Raw genomic sequence first — 11935 nt, forward strand, 5'->3', positions numbered from 1 at the left:
ATTCTTTTGAAGAAATGTTAATAAACTCTTTAAATGCTGATAAGTAATGTGGCCTAGTATAAAGCTTAGGCTTTAGCAGCAGAAAATGTGACTTTAATCCTTTGTTACTTTGGCCAAGGTACTTTATTCTGTGCCTTGGTTTTCTCATATATACTATCCTATAAGATTGCTGTGAAGAATAAGATTCACTAACAATAGCAAAGTTGCACAATACCAAGCTATTGTACAAAAGTCTATCACCTTCCTATATACTAGCAATGAACAAGTGGAATTTGAAATTAAGAACACAGCATCATTTACATTAGCACTGCAAATGAAATCCTTAGATATAAATCTGATAAAATATGTAAATATCTGTGAGAAAAACTACAAAATTCTGAAGTATGAAATCAAAGCAGAACTAAATAAATAAAAGATATTCCACATTCATAGATAGGAAGACTCAGTATTGTCAAGATGTCAGTTCTTCCCAGCATGATGAATAAATTAAATTCAATCCTAGTCAAAATCCCAGCAAGTTATTTTGTGGATATCAATGAACTGATTCTAAAGTTTATATGGAGAGGCAAAAACCCAGAATAGCCAATGCAAAATTGAAAGAGAAAAACAAAGTTGAAGGACTGACATTACCCTAGTTTAAGACTTATTATAAATCTACAGTAATTAAGGTGGTGTGATTGGTAGAACAGTAGACAACTAGATCAATGGAACAGAAAGAGAGCCAAGCAATAGACCCACATAAATATTGTCAGCTGGTATTTGAAAAAGGAGCAAAGGCAGTATCATGGAGAAAAGATAGTCCTTTTAACAAATGGTGCTAGAACAACTGGACATCGACATGTAAAGGAAAAAGAAAGGAAAAAAAGAAAAGACTCTAGACTCAGACCTTACACCCTTCACAAAAATGAACTCAGAATGGACCACTCAAAGTGTAAAATACAAAACTATAAAACTCCTAGAAGGTACCTTATGAGAAAATCTAGATGTTGTTGGATATGGTGATGACTTTTTAGATACAACACCAAAGGTATGATCCGTGGAAGAAAGAATAAGTTGGACTTTATTAAAATTAAAAACTTCCCCTCAGTGAAAGACAATATCAAGAGAACAAAAAGACAAGCCACAGACTGGGAGAAAATATTTGCAAAAGACATCTGATGAAGGACTTTTATCCAAAATATACAAAAAACTTTTAAAACTCAACAATAAGAAAACAAACACTAATTTAAAAATGGGTCAAAGATCTTAACAGACACTTCGTCAAAAAGTTATACAGCCGCATAGCACAGGGAGATCAGCTCGGTGCTTTGTGACCACCTAGAGGGGTGGGATAAGGAGGGTGGGAGGGAGGGAGACGCAAGAGGGAAGAGATATGGGAACATATGTATATGTATAACTGATTCACTTTGTTATAAAGCAGAAACTAACACACCATTGTAAAGCAATTATACTCCAATAAAGATGTTATAAAAAAAAAGTTATACAGGTGGCACATAAGGATATCAAAAGAAGTCCTAATCATACATCATGAGAGAAATGAAAATTAAAAGAACAATGAGATACCACTGTATACCTATTAAAATGGCCATAGTCTAAAACCCTGACAATACCAAATGTTGGCGAGGATGTGGAGCAACAAGATCTTCATTCATTGTTGGTGAGAATGCAAAATGGTACAGCCACTTTGGAAGACAATTTGGCAGTTTCTTACAAAACTAAACATATTTTTACCATACAATCATGTCCTTTGGTATTTACTCAAAGGAGTTGAAAGCTGATATACAAATACCCGCATGTGGATATGTATACCCCTTTATTCATAATTGCTAAAAACTTGGAAGCAAACAAGTTGTCCTTTGGTAAGTGGATGGATTAATAAACTGTGGCACAATCAGACAAGGGAATATCATTCAGCATTAAAAAGAAATAAGCTATCATGCCATGAAGAGATGTGGAGGAAATTTAAATGCATATCACTAAGTGAAGGAAGAAGCCAATCTGAAAAGTCTACTTACTGTATGATTCCAACTATATTACATCATGGAAAAGGCAAAACTATGGAGACAGTAAAAAATATCAATGGTTCCCAGGGGCTGGGGGGAGAGAGCAGGATAATTAGGCACAGAAGGATTTATGGTAATGAAACTACTCTGTATGATATTATAATTGTAGATACATGTCATTATACATTTGTTCAAATTCATAGAATGTACAACACTAAGAGTAAGCCCTAATATAAACTATGAACTTTGGTTGACTATGATGTTTCAGTGGAGATTCATCAATTAAAACAAATGTTCCACCCTGATGGGGGATGTTGGTACTGGGACAAGTTATGCATGTGTGGGGGCAGGGTGTATATGGGAAAATCTCTGTACTTTCTGCTCAGTATTGCTATGAACCTAAAATTGTTCTAAAATATAAAGTCTGTTTTTTTAAAAAGGAGTCATATATGCAAAGTTCATTGCACAGCTTCTTATATATAGCAGATAGTCAATAAATGATATCAGCTGTTCATTTTACTAATATAATTTAATTTTAACTTTGTTAGATTAGGTTTATGTGTACAATAAAGAGAGGAGTACAATAAAGAGTATGCTGTTGAATAGAATATTTCTTATGATCAGCAAACAGAAATTGAGATGAAAATTCCAATTGTAAACCAACTTAATTTACAGTTTTCCTCAGTATCTTTTTTTTGCTAAATTATTATGCATGGATCTGTCCTGTTTGAATAATGAGGGCTCCAGTAAATCATACACTTACTACTCATTGATTAACTAGGAAATATTTGGGCAATTAAAGTCAGTGTCTCGTAGATGTACTGTTAGATCCTTTCTGGCATCCCACCAGTAGACAATGGCTTTTCTCTTTTTCCCACGCCTAATATGTCCTGGACTATGGCTGCTAATGCATAGGAAACACCATTGGCTTGCAAGTCTCAAGGTACAAGATATAAAGTACACATTTGAGTATTAGCAGCATGAAACTAGTATTTTACTTAGAAAGAATAAAGTATATAAGAAAAGTGTTAACTCAGTTTTTGATATTGTTGGAACATAAGTCAACACAAAATTAGTAATAAAAATAGAAGGCTGCAACAGATAACAAGACTTAGTGTATGCAAGTTAATTCTGAAGCTAATATCTCTCTTACTTAAATTAACTGGACTATTTGATATGAATGAGTATATTGGTAACAATGTAATTTTCCAGCCCAGGAGAGAGACAACATTCAGAATGACAGCTCTCCAAAGGACTCTAAAACGAATGGACTGCTTCTCAACACCTTTATAAATCTTAGCAAACTTTTCCCAGAGTGGATATTAAAGGTATAATGAGTAGATGAGTTGAATAGGGAAATAAAATAGTGTAACATTTAATCGATACATGATTTCAGGGAGTAGCATTGCAAATGTTGTAGTCAGCCATTTTGGTAAATGGAGCATCATATGTGATATTCTCATGTTGTAGAAGAAAACATTCAAGAAACAGTTTGAATGGGACTTGATTTAGGTTTACTTTCTTCTTTTGTTTTAAATTTTATTGAAGTATAATTGATTTACAATGTTGTGTTAGGTTTATTTTCTATTCCTGGAAAATTACAATATATTTCTGTCACCTTCAGAAAAGTTAAAAGTCAACCAAAATTATCAAAGTTCATTTAAATAACTATATTTGGTGTGATAAAGACCCATGACTCTTCTTCATTTGAGCTACTATAGACATGGTCTGTTTCTGTTAGAGCGCTCACCATCTTCTATTCCTGATAATTTTTGTATGTATATATCTTATTCCTGAGATCAGGTTTTCTTTCTGATTATTCTTTTAATCTCTACTTCTAACATAGTGAGCAGCTAATATTAAACGAATGTACAAGTGAATGCATGAATGGATACATTAATGAATAAATATTTGTCCACATACCTAGCTCTCTTCAATTTTTGTCTCTGTATGTCAAGTCTAGGTTCTTCCTGCTTTCCTCATTTCACATTTGCATTTCAAATCAATATTAATCCAGCACCTGTGTATTTGCACTCATTCTGTTTGTTTTAAAACTTTGCATGGTATTTCAGTCTCCACTGGGTAATCATTTATTTGGATAGTGGAAGAAAAGCAAAACAAGTTATTTTTACACACATTTTGGTTCTCTAAAAATGTATATCTGAAAACAGTGTCCCTCAAATTAGAATTTACTTTTACTTGAGCAACTTCAACCCCAATATTTACTATACTACAAATGAGAGGTGAAAAATCCCCACCAATAGAAGTATCTGTTTAAGTAATTTAACTTGGAAACAGCATAAATTACATTTCTTCAAGGGAATATAAAAGTGGGTCTCTTCTGCCACTTGGGAAAATAAATTCTAAGTAGCACATGAAATAGGATGGTTTAATTTTGTACATTACAGTGCTTGACAATTGAACAAGAAATGAATGAATGGACACTCTTTTGGTTCCTTCCCAATGTTATTCACCTGAATCCAGGACTAGCTGGACGATAAGGGCCATGGGGGTCAATCCAATCTGATCATTTAATTCCTGTATTAAGTAAAGTCTCTCTGAGACAGATAAGATGGAGCTCTCTGTTACTTGTGATTTTGAGCACTACTCCAAGAATAATTTTCTGCTTAGCACAGAAACCAGGACTCTGATTCAGGGACAGATAAAGGGAGAATGTGTCTTTACATCATTTCTCGTCCACGGGCTGGAAGTTTTTTCAGCTTCTTTAACCTTATACTTAGTGACTTCTGTCCCCATCCCCCGGATCTGGAAATATGTTGTTGATGATCTTAAATTTCAGCATGATAAAGGAGTTGTAACTTCTCTGTGAATGTCTTCTTAGGTTTGGAAAGTTGGGGATCAGTGACATTACTGATGCTATTTGTTATTTTTAATCCTAGATGTAAGTTTTGAAATAACTTTCAAAAATAACTGAAAGTGCAGAAGTATGGTGTAGATAAGAAAGTGAAATCATAGGGCTATGAAGGGAGAAACAGTTAAAAGGCTTTCTGCAGTATGTCAGGAGAAAGATCATGAGGGTCTGATCTAAAGCAGTATTAACAGAACAGAGAGGTATGGGTATAAGCCTGTTTAGATTGAATGACCTTTTCAAATAATTGCAGGTAAAGATACAAGTTGAAGATTGTCTCTGATTTTTTTTATCATTAATGATACCATTAATTGAATAGGGCAAGGTAGGTAAAGGAAGAATTGCAGGATTTTTTATAGCATCTAAGAAAAAATATTTTCGTTTGGGGAAAGATTGACTTGGAATTCCTTTGAAGGAAGATATCTTTGGGAAGTTAGAAATAGGAAAGTAGAGCTCAGAAAAGAGTTGTTGGCTAGAGATACAGATCTGAAAATCATTAAAATGAGTTGTATGTAGGCTAAGAAAAAAAATTCCTCTAAGTATTTTACATGTATTGCTCCATATCACCTTCACATCTATCTTCTGTGGAAGGTAATACTATTATTCTTTATTTTAAAGAGAAAAAACTCTAGCACAGAGATGTTAAGTATTTTTCCTAAGAATACCATTAAAAACTGGTGGCTGTATTAATCTGCTTGGGCTGCCATGAGAAAATACCATAGGCAGGGTGGAGAGACATTTATTTTCTCACAGTTGTAGAGGCTGGAAGTCCAAGATCAGAGTGTCAGCAGGTTGGGTTATGGTGAGAGCTCTCTTCCTGGCTTGCAGAAGGCCACTTTCTCACTGTGTGTTCACATGGCCTTTCTTCAGTGGGTGCACATGGAGAGGGAGAGTGATAATTCCCTATCTTCCTCTTATAAGGTCACCAATCCTGTTGGATTAGGACCCTGTCTTTTTTACCTCACTTTACCTTGATTGCCTCTTAAAAGCCCTATTTCTAGATACAGTCACTTTGGGGGTTAGGGCTTCAACATATGACTTTTTGGGGGACACAGTTCATTCTATACCTGACTTGAACCCAGATAGGCTACAGAAGCCACACCCTTTACTGCTAGACGTGTGATGCAAGGCAGTAACTGATTTTAGTTGCCAAGAGCCAGTAATCAAAATCCTTTGTGAATGTGGGGAAAGCAGATAGATGACATGCACAAGCACAGGCAAAGGGTGGTGGCACTGAATTGAATAAACTTTAAATTAATTAGGAATACAAAAATTTCTGAGACATAGTTTTGTCCTCAAGAATATTTCTGTAATATTATATATATACTTTACTATTATGTATACTCTATAAATAAAATATAATATGCTTTATATATATCATATATATATATATGTTTCAGTATGGAAAAAAAGCCATGTTTCTTTTCAGTGTTTCTCCTGAAAGCTACAGATTGCTTCCAGGTACAAATTATCATCAGTGATGTCTAAATCCTTGTGTTTTGACTCTGCAGGCATGTTTTAATTCTTTCTGGGGGTGGAGTACATCATAGAAATTGGAATCAGTTATCGACTCTTACACAAAAGAAAAAAGTACATCTGTTGGAAACACATCTATATAGACAGAGCCAAGGTATGAAGCTCTCCTTAAAGCCACGTGACTTATATAAAGAGAATTACAGATATGATTACGAATTGAGTGTTTATACTTTAACATGAATTTTCAAAGGTACATTTTAAGTGCCTCTAACTACTTCAACTACTTCATTAGCATTTAACATTTAACTGCAGTGAAATAACCAGAAACATATATTCTAGAAATAGGCAGGTTCCAAACTGATTTTACTATTTGAGGTCAAGGAAGAAATTTTCTATGAAATAAAAAAATAATCTAATCCTAAGAGAAAAAAATCCTTTCACAATTTCTAGTCCCAGCTCTTTTGTTTCTGATCAAATAGCAATGTATAATTAGAATGCGTTGTTTGTGGCTGCTTAATATATTCATTATATTTGCCCATAAATCACTCTAATACATGACCTGGTATTTAAATTTCAGAAAAACAGTCATTAGACTAGTCCTGGTTTCAGGGTAGCTTTGTAGATAGGTCTCAAAAATCATTAGCCTGTCAAAAATTTTGACAGGCCTGTAAAATGTTTTGACCCTGTTGACAGTTATCCATGTCACCCCATCTACTGCTTCCTTAGCTCTATGTTCTTCTACTGAGCCCTATGACATTAGTATTGGAGGATGTATACTTTTCACCTTCACCAAGTAATTAGGACTCAAACTATATTACCCCAACGTGTCAGGGACATGAGGGAGAATGAATAATGACCAATGGCTCTTTATTGAGCAAATAATATTTTATAGTCACCTTCGTGTGCTTTTCCATCATGTCTCATAACCCAGTGAATTTGTTACTGTTAATACTTCCACTTTAGAGCTGAAAAACTGAGTTAAGCATGATGGTTAAGGGCACTGACTTACCCAACAGGATAAACAGTTTTGAATCCCAGTTCTGTTCCTTAATAGCTCTATAGTCATGGGAAGATTTTTTTTTTAACCTTTCAACATCTTATTTTCATCTTATCTAAAAACTAGAAGTTAAAATATTATCTACCTCAATAGGGTAGGGGCTAGAATAAGATGAGCATGTGGTAGAATAAAATGAGAATACCAGTGGCTAGCACTGTTCTAGTGAAAAATAATAAGTGATTGTGGTGGTGTTTGTTAGAAACCCTGTGACTTGTCCAAGGCCACACAGCAAGTAAAAACTGGCGTCAGGACTCAGAGTAAGGTTTGCTAAGATTTCAGTGCTTTTCTCTGTTAGATACCTTCTTGCAGAGAAATGCTTCAGATATGCTCTCTGCTGTTTATTAAGCCAGACTGATTTTGTTGAAGTGAACACGTAGGTCAGTACGTACTTTCATGATGTTTTGGGATTTACCTAAGTTTAATGCAGAGGGCTGATAGGAAATCAAGTGGGAGTAAGTGAAACAGCCATAGATTTGGTTGTAAATAAAGGCACTAGCTGTCCGGTAACAAGGGCCTGGAGGCATAGAGATGTCTGGCTCAGGAAATCACAACTGCCTACAAAACTTCACCAAGCCTGTTTGTCTCTACCCAAGGGACTTTTCCTGTACCTGCACACATCCTGTTACTACTTTCTACCTGAGCAGGAAGTGAATAAGTTTCTACCCTTTTAATTTTTGTATTGTTTACCCAGTTGTATAAATGTTGGTTTTATGAACATGTATCCAGAAAGAATATTAACAGTGAAGAACAAATTTGAGTAATAAATTTTGCAATGTAAACACGTTGAAAAAAATGAACCAGATCTTTCCTGGATTAAAATATGGATATGTGCTTTGGTATGTACATACACAAAGCAAAGCAAAGGGAAAGATACAAGGCAAGAGAAAGTTTATATTGTAAAGTTAACATCATTACTCCTTTTCCTTATGTGTGTTTGTGTGTGATGTGTGTATGAGCAACATCATGAAATTGTATTATTTGTAAATTCCATATGGGTTCTTGAATTTTTAATCATTTTTATTTGTTTTAATAATACAATGTAATATAGTAATATATTATCTTGTAATCTAGGGAATACATTTTTAACTGTTCATTTTCACTTTCCTTAAAGATAAAAGGTGCACTATAAATATAGCAAGTTCTGTATCCTCACAATGTATTCTTCTTACCTTTGCAGAGAATCTGGGCTAGTCACATCAACATGTACTGGTTCATTTCATTGAGAAGCATATAATGGAAGTATCTATAAACACACAAAGCCCAGTTTTATATTCATCAGAAGAGAGTTAAACACTATAGTCCATGTCCATAGTTAGAGCATTGAAATTCTCCATAGTGTTGGAGAGTAACTCTGTGCACTGAAACTGTTACCTAGGGGTGTGTGTGTGTGTGTGTGTGTGTGTGTGTGTGTGTGTGTTATAAACATATATTCTATATGAAGTAGACATGATCTCTAGGCATAAATCCAAATTGCAGAAACTGAGGTGACATGAATGGGTAAATATTAAAGAGCTACCCAGGGCTATTTGGTGGGGCTAATGGCAGACTCTGGGAGGGCTCACTCCAAGTAGTGCTTCCCAGAACTTTGGCTGCCAGTGTTCTTGTCCCATGGTGAGCCACAGCCAAACCCTGGCTCTGCAGGAGACCCTCTAACACTAGCAGAAAAATAAAATGGAAGATATAAGGAGCCCAAAAGAGAAGGAAAATATTTGACTGCCTAGCCTAGACAAAACAAGGAGAAAAAATCAGCCATTGAATACACTGTGATTCAAGCCGTGTGGCTGGCAGGGTCTTGGTGCTCTAGCCAGGTGTCAGGGCTGTGCCTCTGAGGTGGGAGAGCCAACTTCAGGACATTGGTCCTCCAGAGACCTCCCAGCTCCACGTAATATCAAATGGCAAAAGCTCTCCCAGATATCTCCATCTCAACACTAAGACCAAGCTCTACTCAATAACCAACAAACTACAGTGCTGGACACCCTATGCCAAACAACTAGCAAGACAGGAACACAACCCCACCCATTAGAAGAGAGGCTGCCTAAAATCATAATAAGGTAACAGACACCCCAAAACACACCACCAGATGTGGTCCTGCCCCCCAGAAAGACAAGATCCAGGCTCATTCACAAGAACACAGGCACTAGTCCCCTCCACCAGGAAGCCTATATAACCCACTGAACCAGCGTTAGCCACTGGGGGCAGAAACCAAACACAACAGGAACTACGAACCTGCAGCTCGTGAAAAGGAGACCCCAAACACAGTAAGTTTAGCAAAATGAGAAGACAGAGAAATACACAGCAGATGAAGGAACAAGGTAAAAACCCACCAGATCAAACAAATGAAGAGGAAATAGATAGTCTACCTGAAAAAGAATTCAGAGTAATGATAGTAAAGATGATCCAAAATCTTGGAAATAGAATGGAGAAAATACAAGAAACGTTTAACAAGGACCTAGAAGAAATAAAGAGCAAACAAACAATGATGAACAACACAATAAATGAAATTAAAAATTCTCTAGAGGAATCAATAGCAGAATAACTGAGGCATAAGAACAGATAAGTGACCTGGAAGATAAAAGAGTGGAAAAACTACTGCAAAGCAGAGTAAAGAACAAAGAATGAAAAGAATTGAGGATACTCTTAGAGACCTCTGGGACAACATTAAACACACAAACATTCGAATTATAGGGGTCCCAGAAGGAGAAGAGGAAAAGAAAGGGACTGAGAAAATATTTTAGGAGATTAGAGTTGAAAACTTCCCATATGGGAAAGGAAAGAGTTAATCAAGTCCAGGAAGTGCAGAGAATTTCATACAAGCTAAATCCAAGGAGATACACGCCAAGACACATATTAATCAAACTATCAAAAATTAAATACAAAGAAGAAATATTAAAAGCAGCAATGGAAAAGCAATAAATAACATACAAGAAAATCCCCATAAGGTTAACAGCTGATCTTTCAGCAGAAACTCTGCAAGCCAGAAGCAAGTGGCAGAACATATTTAAAGTGATGAAAGGGAAAAACTTACAACCAAGTCTACTCTACCCAGCAAGGATCTCATTCAGATTGGATGGAGAAATTAAAACCTTTACAGACAAGCAAAAGCTAAGAGAATTCAGCACCACCAAACCAGCTTTACAACAAATGCTAAAGGAACTTCTCTAAGCAGGAAACACAAGAGAAGGAAAAGACCTACAATAACAAACCCAAAACAATTAAGAAAATGGTAATAGGAACATACATGTTGATAATTACCTTAAATGTAAATGGATTAAATGCTCCAACCAAAAGACATAGACTGGCTGAATGGATACAAAAACAAGACCTGTGTATATACTGTCTACAGGAGACCCACTTCAGACCCAGGGACACATACAGACTGAAAGTGAGGGGATGGGAAAAGATGTTCCATGCAAATGGAAATCAAAAGAAAGCTGGAGTAGCAATTCTCATATCAGACAAAATAGACTTTAAAATAAAGACTATTACAAGAGACAAAGAAAGACACTACATAATGATCAAGGAATCAACCCAAGAAAAAGATTCTTAGGAAAGCAAATTCTTAGGAAAGCAAAACCTCCCAAGACTGAACCAGGAACAAATAGAAAATATAAACACACCAATCACAAACACTGATATTGAGACTGTGATTAAAATTCTTCCTACAAACAAAAGCCCAGGACCAGATGGTTTCACAGGCGAATTCTATCAAACTTTTAGAGAAGAGCTAACACCTATCCTTCTCAACCTCTTCCAAAATATAGCAGAGGGAGGAACACTCCCAAACTCATTCTACGAGGCCACCATCACACTGATAACAAAACCAGACAAAGATGTCACAAAGATAGAAAACTATAGGTCAATATCACTGATGAACATAGATGCAAAAATCCTCAACAAAATACTAGCAAACAGAATCCAACAGCACACTAAAAGGATCATACACCATGATCAAGTGGGGTTTATCCCAGGAAGGCAAGGATTCTTCAATATACGTGAATCAATTGATGTGATAAACCATATTAACAAATTGAAGGAGAAAGACCATATGATCATCTCAATAGATGCAGAGAAAGCTTTTGACAAACTTCAACACCGATTTTTGATTAAAAACCCTCCAGAAAGTAGGCATAGAGGGAACTTACATCAACATAATAAAGGCCATAAATGACTAACCCACACCCAACATCATTCTCAATGGTAAAAAACTGAAACCATTTTCACTAAGATCAGAAACAAGACAAGGTTGTCCACTTTCACCACTATTATTCAACATAGTTTCGGAAGTTTTAGCCACAGCAAACAGAGAAGAAAAAGAAATAAAAGGAATCCAAATCAGAAAAGAAGAAGTAAAGCTGTCACTGTTTGCAGATGACATGATACTATACATAGAGAATCCTAAAGATGCTACCAGAAAACTACTAGAGCTAATCAATGAATTTGGTAAAGTAACAGGATACAAAATTAATGCACAGAAATCTCTTGCATTCATATACACTAATGATTTAAAATCTGAAAGAGAAATTAAGGAAA

Source organism: Balaenoptera physalus (assembly GCF_965194825.1).
Source record: "Balaenoptera physalus genome assembly, chromosome: 3".
NCBI classification, from domain to species: Eukaryota; Metazoa; Chordata; class Mammalia; order Artiodactyla; family Balaenopteridae; genus Balaenoptera; species Balaenoptera physalus.